Below are 12,354 nucleotides of genomic sequence, written 5' to 3' on the forward strand. Positions count from 1 at the left end.
TCTCACCCAGTTCTCGCCAGTATATCACTTTCCAGTCAGACACAGAGGCACAGCAGGCTTTTAAAATACTGAGGAGAAGTTACAACATTTCAGGACAAGTCAATCAGGGCAAAGATAAAAGCCATCAATACATCAACACAAGCACACACACACACACACACACACACACACACACACACACACACACACACACTTATATGTTTTCCTAAGAATGTTTATCGAGTAATGAATATGAGTATGCATACTCAACCCACTCAGATTCCAACCCAATATCCCTCATCATTCTTCATGCAACCAATATATAATCCTCATCAGCCGTACTCAGTGTATAGTAAGTATTGTGTCGCAGTCTTGGTCTCCAAGTCCTGTCCCTTACTTTGAAACACCTCTGGCTTCCTTCCTCAATGGTAGTTTTATGAATGGCTTCAGTTCATCGGGATCTTATAAAACAAATGCTGCTGCTATGAATATGTGCCGACCATTAAAAAAAAATCACGTGAAGCCTCATTTTAGGTCATGCAGTGGTTCAGAACAATCAACAGAGAGGTCTGTGTCATTGGGAGATGGGCCAAGGATCTTTCTTTCTGAACAGCACAACCCGACAGTAACAGTGCATCAGGAACAAACATCTTCCAAAGGAGGTTTCTATTTGACAGGTAGAACAGAATGGGGACTTCGAAATAAGCAGAAGAACTCTCTTCAGAGGCCAAAGACGAAGAGAAGATGACAGGATCCCAAGACCCCAGCCTGCAGCAACTGAGGCAAAGGCCCCAGCACCAACGTTTGGCTTATTTGCTACAAAATTTCCTCCTTTACCTGGAAGTTCATCAAGAATGCCAGATGAACTTGCTTTGGAGAATAGAATGATGTTGAAGGTGTCTACAGAGAAAAGGACACTGAGGACTTGAGAGTTAGTTGCCTGGTGCCAACAGAAGATGGACAGGCTGACTGCACTTCTACACCGCAGCATAAGTCCCGCATAAGTCCCAGTCCTCCGTGTACAGTGGAGCTTCCTGAGCTGAGCAAAGCTCAGCAAAAGAAGGACCAATTCCATCATTCCACGGGACGTTCTCAGTCCAGTGACAGCACCAATGTCTTCTCCAGCTACTACAAAGCCATCAAGTGCAAATGTTTCATCTTGCAGAAGTAACGTACATACACCTATAGCTGTGCCCCTATAGGAACCTTGAATGTTAAGCTATGCTGAAGTGCGCTGGAAGCCTCCTAAGAAGCCACTCCAATTCCTGTGCAGCCACTGCGGGAACTTCGGTCCAATGTAGTGTCTCCCACCAGAAATGAAGAGAACAGAGCTTCCGAGAAGCCTGTTGAGAAGTCACATGAGAAACCAGAAACAAGGACTAGTAAGGATCATTCTGACTTCTGAGGCAACACCATTCCCGGGGTGGGGGGAGGGCAGTTGGAAAAATATGGGAACAGAAACGCCAATTCAGCCATAGTTCTACACCTCAGGGAGTGACTCGATGTAATGGGAAAGAGCAATACGTACCACCCAGATCACCAAAGTAAAAACAAAACTGTAACACACACTACTCAGAAACTTCTCTTCCCACTAAACTTGAGCCTCTGTTGAACTGTTTGGGAGGGATGGAAGTAGCCAGGAAAGAATGAGAAGTGTATTTTGAAATATTACAGATTCTGGAATTGTGAGTAGAAAGAGCCCAAAATTCATCTCTAAATGATTTTCAAATGCTGGAGGATTCCAATCAGTATAAATATATATAAACACACACAAATATAAATTTTTTATTTTTGTTTTTGATTTTAATTTGCAGGGATGTTCGACCTGAAATCAATTTTGAGGTTTCAGGTTTAGCCTGGGGTAAAAACCACAAACCATTATACATCCTTCAGTATAGGAGATGAGGGGGTGAGAGAAAATATTTTTTGAAGAAACATTTCTGTAAAAATTAGAAATTACTTTAAAAAATCTGTTTAAAGTTTGGCTTGAAGAATGCTGTTCTGACCAAACGACCTTGTGTTGCCACGTAGCTGAGTGGCCGGGAGTCTGTTGTGGGTCTGAATGAGCACAAGTGATTTAAGCCAAATCTGTTGTCATGTTAGCAAATAATTTCGAAGCTGCACATAATACTTGAGTAGGTTTTCTTTGTAGTTTGGAATTTAGTTTGTTTTTTTTTTTTTTTTTTTGACTTACTAATTAATACTGTGTTGTATAAACATGCTATTCAGTTCTGACTACGTGTGAAGCTGTGGCTACCAATCAGTTTGATATTCAAGAAAAGAATGGAGATTGTTCAAGGAAAAAAAAAAAACGGAAAATTCTGTTTTAGACCCTGATACTGGATAAGTCAAATAGACTTCAGAGGTTCGAACTGCCCTGTGACTTTTTTTCTTTTAAATTTTTTTTACTTGTTTGTTAATCTCTGATCTTTGACTGTCTGCCCCCAAAAGCAAAATAACAAACTACTTACTGGACTGTATGTTTCTTACTACTTTGACCAGTTGAATCAAATCAGATAACTATTCTAAGCTGCATAATGGAATATTGAAAGATTTTCTTCAGTTAGAAATTTAAGTCCCAGAACGGTACTGACCTGCCAATAATTTATCTGTATTGGTGTTAGAAAGCGAAATAGTGCTTCTGGGTGTGGGGGAGTAAATCTTCAACACCAGCCTCCAGAGCACGGCAGGTGGGTCTCAGTCCAGGCCATCCAGGGCTCCGCCTCTCACTAGTATTTTTCTACAAAAGAAAATAAACATAAAACTGTGCAACTGACTTTTTAAATGGTATAAAAAATTCAAACATTAACTTGGGGAACTTTTTGGTTTGTTTACAATGTTCAGCCCCTTTCTTTTGCTTACCCCCAAAGGTACAGTTTAGAATTAACAAACTAAAAATAGCAAGTCAGTATTTTTTGAGTTAATGTGAAAAAGTGGTTGAAGAAAATAAATGCATAATTTGTCAGTAAATAAAGCTATAGCTGTCATACATTAAATAGGCAAATTTACATGCGGGTATTTAGGAAACAGCTTAAATATGAAAAATCATGTTGCATTAATTTGTTTTAAGTCAAACCATTTTTTACAGTTTTATGTAGGGTGGTAGTTTATTTTTCTCCTTAGGGACAGCTTACAGGAGTAAGAACCGTCCTATATTAGTGAGTCATGTGTGTACAAATTGAAACTGTGAACTGGAAAGCACCATTGTGTTATAAACATGGTGGTGATCCATTCAGGAAGAGTGTCAGTGGAAACTCAGCCTTCCCACGCAAGTGTCAGATGTCTGTGTTCCTGGGTAATGCTTACAAGCTTTGAAAACACTACGCAGTCCGTGTAACCCAGAATTATTATTATTTTTGTTAAGAACAGTTTGAATTTATTACAAGTTTTTAAATCTTTTATACAGGTACAAATACTTGAACATATAAACGGTGAACATTTTTATTGGAAAACTGTTTACAACTAGCTGATAAGTTTATTATTACCAAAGAAATTTGAAAAATTATATTCAAACAGAAACTCAGGTTAGTTTATTTTTAGACCATAATTATATATGTTCAAAAATCCCAATAATTTCTTCTCCAAAGTCTGGTAAGAATTTGAATTAATACACTTGTGTCACTTATGATTCCTATTTTAAAAACTCATACAAAACTAAATGAAGACCGAGGAATGAGGCCATTTTTTGACATGGGATGTAACTCTTTGTGTTATCTGAGAGTTTTTTTTTTATCTGAGAGTTTTACACATTTGATATTGAAAGATGCATACATTTTACCTTCAAGGTCTGCTATACTGATAGCTCTATTGAGATTCCTGAGCTCCCAACTACACCTGAAATTGTCACTAGAGTTGCTAATGGCTTCAAATGTCCTATATTGTTAAGTAGAATAAACCATAATAAACTGTTAAATCATTTAGTATTTAATACCTGTAACTTGGTCATTTTTTCATACACAGCATATTGCTTGTATGCAATTGAGCAAACAAATTGCAGAACAGATTACTTCTGTTCTTCTGCATACCAATTTGCAGTTGCTATTTTAATTGAAATGTGTTAGACCAATGTATTAAGGATGTTTGCAAAACCTGGGAAGTAAACACATATGTCAGTTCATTAAAAAAGGAAGACAATAAATGAAAGAAAGGGAAAAAGAAGAAACACTGTTAAGAGAATAGCATTGTATAAAATTAAATTGGTGCCAAATAGTGATATTTTGACATGGTCTGCAACTTTTTGTCACACACACACATCTCACAATATATATTAAATGATATAGCTTATAAATGAATAATCAATATCCCTCCTGTTATAAAATTTAATTGATTTCCAGATGGCTTCCCAGAATCATTTTGGTTACTTTTTCCTTGTTACAAGTAAGTAAAGGCCAAGAAAATCCTAAATATACAAAAGGAAATGATTTTTGCATAATACATCAATTATTTTTATCGGCTCCTAATTGTTTTTCTCTGCAAGAATGCTTATCAACATAATGGTTTTCTCATCTAGCTGAAAATGCTTAAGTAAACAGTGATTAAAACATTAGAAATCTTCATCTATTAATACTTTTCTATCTGAAAGTTCTTTATTTATTTCTCTTAAACTTTATTTAAAAAGAGAGATACATGTACAAATTTTTAAAGGCATTTTGGCATAAAACTATATGAATATATTTTTGTCAATACTTAATTCTTTTAGAGGTTTGATAGCATGCATTGAAATCTTACTAGTTGCAATAGGCATAAAGTACATGTAGAACAAAATGTAACATGGAAACAGTCAGAGTTTCCTTGGTGTGTATAGATTAAACATAACGATGACTTTATGAAATTCTTAAGCAAATGAATGTATCTAGAGAATATCATTCTGAGTGAGATAACCCAGTCACAAAAGGACAGAAATACTATGCAGTCACTGATAATTGAATAGTAACCCCAGAAAGCTCTGAACACCCCAGAAACAACTCACAGACTTTATGAAGTTCAAGAAAAACAAAGTCCAAAAAGGAAAAAAAAAAAGGAAAATAAAAAACCATTATGCTTAATTTTTACACACTAAGAAAACTTTGACTATTTCCAGGTTACATCTTGTTTTACATGTGCTTTATGCTCATTGTAACTAGTAAGATTTTAATGCACACTATCGAACCTTAAAAAATGGAGTACTGACAAAAATGTATTCGTATGCTTTTATGTAAAAATCCTTTTAAAATATGTACCCTTATCTTTGTTTTTTAAAATAAAGTTGTTCAATTAAAAAAATAAAATCAAGTACTGTGAAAAATATATTCATATATATTTACACCAAAATGCTTTTATAATTTGTATATGTATCTCTGTTTTTCCAAATAAATTTGGAAAAAATAAATAACAAAAAAGATATTATAATAATAATAATAATGAAAAAAATGATATAATTTTAGGAATTCTTATAGGATCATCATTAAAAATTTTTTTTTCTTTCTTAAGTTCTATTTTTCTAACACTTAGGATGAGTCATGGTTCACTTAACTTCCCTTCTGCAAAGAGAAAGATATTGGCGTAATATCTGAAACATTCATTCACTCTCCCACACACTTTTTGTGTTTTCTCTTAGCAACCATCTAATATCAAGGCCACACATTCACAAAGATAACAAAATAAAGTATCTGAGATCATGTTTGCCGTTATTCTGGATCAGGGTAGGAAAATAACACTTCCAATGTGCAGTAATATCCAAGAGCAGGGCCTTGAAAAATCAATGAATCAGTAGCTGATAATATTAGCCTATGATTAGAAAAGGTTGGTTTTTTTTTTTTTTTTTTTTGCTTCCCCCCCATTACACACAATCATTAAAAGAAACACTGATAAATGCTATCTTTTTAAAACTTTATTTTAAAAAACAAAGATAAATGTACAAAGCATTTTTGCATAAAAGTATATGAATACATCTTTAAGGTTGTAATTAAGTATTTGTGGGTAAATATACATACACACATGAATATATGTAACAATAATTTCAGAAAAGAGGTTATTAATTTGAAGGAATAAGAGAGAAACTGGGAGGGGCTGTAGGAAGGAAAGGGGGATGTGATACAGTTCTTTTTTTTTATCTTACAATCAGACATATTTAATTACTTTAAAATATAAAATATTAAGTTGAATTTTTCTTTTTGTTTTTTTTTTAAACGATTTTATTTTTCAAAACAAAGATAGATGTAAAGATTTTAAACATTTTTTGCTTAAAATTATACATTTTTGTCAGTACTGTTTTTTCAGACATTAAAATAAATTTTACATAAAACCATGTGAATATGTTTTTTAGTCGGTACTTGATTTTTTTCAAGGGCTTGACAGTATGCATTGAAAACGTACTAGTTGCAATAAGCGTAAAGTACATGCAAAACAAAACACAGCATGGAAATAGTCAAAGTCTTCTTGTTTTGTGAATATATGTATAGTTTTTGTTTTCTTTATTTCTTGGACTTCATACAGTCTGTGAGTTGTTTCTGGGGGAGTGCAAGCCTCTGGGGTTAGCATCCCACTATCAGTGACTGCATATTATGTCTGTTCTTTTGTGACTGGGTTATCTCACTCAGGATGATCTTCTCTAGATGCAGCCATTTTCTTAAGAATTTGGTTAAGTCATTGTTTCTGGTGGCTGAGTAGTATTCCATTGTGTATATGTACCACAATTTTTGTATCCATTCGTCTTCTGAAGGACATCTGGGTTCCTTCCAGCTTCTGGCTATTATAAATAGAGCCGCTATGAACATTGTGGTGCATATATCTTTGTTGTGTATTAAAGTGTCTCTGGGGTATATGCCCAGAAGTGGAATAGCTGGGTCTTCAGGTAGTACTATATCCAATTTTCTGAGGTATCGCCAGACCGATTTCCAGAGTGGTTGTATTAGCTTGCAACCCCACCAACAGTGGAGAAGTGTTCCTATTTCTCCGCAGCCTCGCCAGCATCTGCTGTCATCTGAGTTTTGGATCTTGGCCAATCTGACTGGAGTGAGGTGGAATCTTAGGGTTGTTTTGATTTGCATTTCCCTGATGGCTAAGGATGTCGAGCACTTCCTCAGATGTTTTTCGGCCATTCGGAGTTCCTCAACTGAAAAAGATTTGTTTAGCTCTGTACCCCATTTTTAATAGGGTTATTTGATTCTCTGGTGTCGAGCTTTTTGAGTTCCTTGTACACCTTAGATATTAGGCCTCTATCTGATGTGGTGTTGGTAAAGATCTTTTCCCATTCTGTTGGTTGCCGTTATGTTTTCTTGACGATGTCCTTAGCCTTACAGAAACTTTGCAATCTCATTAAGTCCCATTAGCTAATCTTTGACCTTAGAGCTTGAGCCATTGGTGTTTTGTTTAGGAAATTTTCTCCTGTGCCTATGTGTTCTAAGGTTTTCCCTACTTTCTCATCTAATAATTCCAGTGTATCAGGTTTAATGTGGAGATCTTTAATCCACTTACACTTGAGCTTTGTACAAGGAGATAAGAACGGGTCTATTTTCATTCTTTTGCATGTTGAGTGCCAGTTGGACCAGCACCATTTGTTGAATAGTCTGTCCTTTTTCTATTGAATGTTTACTGCTCCTTTGTCAAAAATCAGGTGACCATATACATGAGGGCTCATTTCTGAATCTTCTATTCTATTCCATTGATCCACTTGCCTATTTCTGTACCAGTACCATGCAGTTTTCAGCACAATTGCCTTGTAATATAGCTTGAGGTCAGGGATAGTGATTCCCGCTGATGTTTTTTTGTTGTTGAGGATGGTTTTCGCTATTCTAGGTCTTTTGTTATTCCAGATGAAATTGCACATTGATCTTTCCAATTCCATGAAGAACTGGGTTGGAATTTTGATGGGGATTGCATTGAATCTGTAGATTGCTTTTGGTAGGATGGCCATTTTTAAGATGTTGAACTTTCCAATCCATGAGCATGGGAGATCTTTCCATTTTCTGAGATCCTCCTCAATTTCTTTCTTCAGAGGTTTGAAGTTCTTGTCATACAGGTCCTTCACTTCCTTAGTTAGAGTCACACCAAGGTATTTCATAGTTTTTGTAACTATTGTGAAGGGTACCTTTTCCCCAATTTCTTTCTCCACATGTTTGTTTTTTGAGTATAGGAATGCTACTGATTTGTTTGAGTTAATTTTGTATCCGGCCACTTTGCTGAACTTGTTTATCAGCTGTAGGAGTTCTCTGGTGGAATTTTTGGGGTCACTCAAGTACACTATCATGTCATCGGGAAAGAGTGATGTTTTTATCTCTTCCTTTCCGATTTGTATCCCCTTGATCTCCTTTTGCTGTCTAATTGCTCCAGCCAGGACTTCCAGTACTATGTTGAACAGGTAGGGAGAGAGTGGGCAGCCTTGTCGAGTCCCTGATTTTAGTGGGATTGCTTCAAGTTTCTCGCCATTAAGTTTGATGTTGGCTGTTGGTTTGCTGTATATTGCTTTTATTATGTTTAAATATGGGCCTTGGATTCCTGTTCTTTCCAGGACTTTTAACATGAAGGGGTGTTGGATTTTGTCGAATGCTTTCTCTGCGTCTAGTGAGATGACCATGTGATTTTGTTCTTTAAGTTTGTTTATATGGTGGATTACATTGATGGATTTCCTTATGTTAAACCATCCCTGCATCCCAGGGATGAAGCCTACTTGGTCATGATGAATGATGGTTTTGATGTGTTCTTGGATTCGGTTTGCAAGGATTTTGTTGAGTATTTTTGCATCAATGTTCATAAGTGAGATTGGTCTGAAGTTCTCTTTCCTTGTAGGGTCTTTGTGTGGCTTAGGTACGAGGGTTATTGTAGCCTCAAAAAATGAGTTGGGTAATATTCTATCTGATTCTATCTTTTGGAATAGCTTGGTGAATATTGGTGTTATATCCCCAATAAATGTCTGATAAAATTCTGCACTGAACCCGTCTGGACCTGGGCTTTTTTTGGTTGGGAGGCTTTTGATGACTTCTTCTATTTCTTTAGGTGTTATAGGGTTATTTAGATGGTTTACTTGGTCCTGGTTCAACTTTGGTACCTTGTATCTGTCTAGGAATTCGTCCCTTTCCTCCAGATTTTCCAATTTTGTGGAGTATAAGTTTTTGTAGTAGGATCTGATGATTTCTTGAATTTCCTTAGTTTCAGTTGTTATGTCACCACTTTCCTTTATGATTTTGTTAATTTGGATACTCTCTCTTTGCCCTTTAGTTAGTCTGGCTAGGGGTTTATCAATTTTGTTGATTTTCTCAAAGAACCAACTCTTTGTTTTGTTGATTTTTTCAATGGTTTTTTTTGTTTCTATTTGGTCTATTTCTGCCCTAATTTTGATTATTTCTTGCCGTCTACTCTTTTTGGGTAAATCTGCTTCCTTTTGTTCTAGGGCTTTTAGCTGTGCTGTCAGGTTGCTGATGTGAGCTCTCTCCAGTTTCTTCTTGGAAGCACTTAGAGCAATGAGTTTTCCTCTCAATACTGCTTTCATTGCATCCCATAGGTTTGGGTATGTTGTGTTTTCGTTTTCGTTGAATTCTAGAAAATCCTTAATTTCTTTCTTTATTTCTTCTTTGACCCTGCTATTCTTTAGCAGAGTGTTGTTTAGTTTCCATGTGTATGTGGGCATTTTGTTGTCTTTGTTGTTGTTAAAGACCAGCCGTAGACCATGGTGATCTGAGAGGATGCATGGGAGTATTTCAATCTTCTTATATCGATGAAGGCTCGTTCTGTGTCCAATTATGTGGTCAATTTTCGAGAAGGTGCCATGGGGTGGTGAGAAGAAGGTGTATTCTTTTACTTTAGGATAGTATGTTCTGTATATATCTATTAATTCTAGTTGGTTCAAAGTCTCTGCTAGTTTTGCAGTGTCCTTGTTCAGTTTCTGTTTTCCTGATCTGTCCATTGGTGAGAGTGGGGTGTTAAAGTCTCCCACTATTATTGTGTGGGGTGAAATGTATTTTTTGAGCTTTAGTAGAGTTTCTTTTATGAATGTGGGTGATTTTTTATTTGGAGCATATATGTTAAGGATTGAGAGTTCCTCCTCACAGATTTCCCCGGTAATGAGTAAAAAGTGTCCTTCTTTATCTTTTTTGATAACTTTTGGTTGGAAATTTACTTTATTCGATATTAGAATAGCCACTCCAGCTTTCTTCTTGGAGCTGTTTGCTTGGAAGTTTTTTTCCCACCCTTTTACTGTGAGATAGTGTCTGTCTCTGTCTCTGAGATGAGTTTCCTGTATGCAGCAAAAGGCTGGATTTTGTTTATGTATCCAGTCTGATAGTCTGTGTCTCTTTATTGGGGAGTTGAGCCCATTTATGTTAATAGATATCAAGGAATAATTGTTTCTGTATCCTGCCATTTTTGCTTTTTTGGGTTGAGTTGTGTCCGTGTTTTTTTTCTTTTTTTAGTTTTCTTGTTTAGGAGTTTTCTTGTTTTTACTAGGCTGTATTTTCCCTCCTTGTATTGGGTTTTCCACCTGTAATTCGTTGTAGTGCTGGGTTTGTGGTCATATATTGTGTGAATTTTGATTTGTCTTGAAATATCTTTGTCTCTCCATCGATGGTGATTGATAGTTTTGCTGGGTATAGCAGCTTGGGCTGGCACTTGTGCTCTCTTAAGGAGTGCATGATGTCTGTCCAGGCTCTTCTAGCTTTCATAGTCTCTGCTGAGAAATCGGGTGTGAGTCTGATTGGTCTGCCTTTATAAGTTACCTGACCTTTTTCCCTTACTGCTTTTAGTATTCTTTCTTTACTTTGGGCACTTGATGTTTTTACTATTATGTGTCGGGAGGTATTTCTTTTCTGGTCCAACCTATTTGGAGTTCTGAAGGCTTCTTTTATGCTCGTGGTCATCTCATTCTTGAGGGTAGGGAAGTTTTCTTCTATGATTTTGTTGAAGATATTTACTGTGCCTCTTAGTTGATACTCTTCTCCCTCTTCTATTCCTATTATCCTTAGGTTCGGTCTTCTCATTGTGTCTTGTATTTCCTGGACATTTTGGGTTAGGAGCTTTTTGTTTTTTGCATCTTCTCTGGCTGTTTTGTCTATGTTTGCAATGTTGTCTTCTGCCCCCGAGATTCTCTCCTCGATCTCTTGTAATCTGTTGGAAATGCTTGCTTCTGTGACTCCTGATTTCTTTTTTTGGTGTTCTGACTCTAGGGTTATCTCTTTTCGCGCTTTTTTTATTGTGTCAATTTCTGTTTTAATTTCCCTCTTCTATTCCTTTATTTCCTTGGTTCTGTTTTCGTCTCGTTCTTTGAGTTCTTTGAGTGTTTTTCTTGTTTCTTCTTTAAAAGCTTCTGAATCTTTTTGCTTTTCCTCCCTTTCTTGTTTAAGTAACTCTATCAGCGTCTTGAGGCATGTTTTCAGGTCTGTGTCTTCTTTCTCTGGAGTGTTTGGAATTCCTATGTTTGCTACTATCAGAGAGCTGGGTTCTGGTGTTGCTAGATTGTCTTGGTTTCCTTGGGATATACTCTTTCTCTTTCCTCTTGCCATTTTGTTGTCAGTGATATGTTCTTGCCTTTCCCTTGTATCTGGTCTGTGTCCCTGGTACACTTTCCGTGTGCACTCCTCAGAGGTCTCTCTACTCCCCAGCAGCCCAGGTTCCGGGTGGCAGCTGGGCCAGGCTCTGCTCTGCTTACTGAAGTCACCTCCGGGTGGGAACAGATGTTCCTAAGATTTGTTCCTGGTCACAGTAGCTCAGCCTGTACGAGCCGCCTTTCCGGCTGGTGGTTGGGCCAGGCTCTGCTCTGCGACCTGAAGTCGTCTCCGGGTGGGAACAGAAGTTCCTAAGATCTGTTCACGGTTACTGGATCGGGGAGGACAGGGCAGGTCAGGGCAGGGGGTGCCCTTTCCGTGTGCACTCCGCAGAGATCCCTCTGCTCCCCCGCAGCCTAGGTCTCCCACGCACCAGTTGCTCAGCCTGTACGAGCCGACTTTCTGGCTGGAGCCGCCTTTCCGGCTGGTGGTTGGGCCAGGCTCTGCTCTGCGACCTGAAGTCCTCTCCTGGTGGGAACAGAAGTTCCTAAGATCTGTTCCAGGTCTCAGTAGCTCAGCCTGTACGAGCCGCCTTTCTGGCTGGAGCCGCCTTTCCAGCTGGTTGTTGGGCCAGGCTCTGCTCTGCGACCTGAAGTCCTCTCTGGGTGGGAACAGAAGTTCCTAAGATCTGTTCCAGGTCTCAGTAGCTCAGCCTGTACGAGCCGCCTTTCTGGCTCTGTTTGTTTTTTTTAAACGACTTTATTTTACAAAACAAAGATAAATGTACAGATTTTAAACATTTTTTGCTTAAAATTATACTTTTTTGTCAGTACTGTTTTTTCTGACATTAAAATAATTTTTCACATAAAACCATGTGAATATATATTTTTTTAGTCAGTACTTGATTTTTTTCAAGGGCCCG

General features: G+C 37.3%; 1 pseudogene across 1 annotated transcript; it reads left to right on the top strand.

Moving 5' to 3' along the window:
* Positions 1-204: 204 nt before the first annotated feature.
* On the top strand, positions 205-1,150 carry LOC308439976 (la-related protein 4-like; annotated as a pseudogene). The gene is made up of 2 exons: positions 205-496; positions 690-1,150. The product of its transcript is annotated as a la-related protein 4-like (transcript).
* Positions 1,151-12,354: the final 11,204 nt, after the last annotated feature.

The sequence above is a fragment of the Micromys minutus genome, assembly GCF_963924665.1.
Source record: "Micromys minutus genome assembly, chromosome: 30".
Taxonomy (NCBI): domain Eukaryota; kingdom Metazoa; phylum Chordata; class Mammalia; order Rodentia; family Muridae; genus Micromys; species Micromys minutus.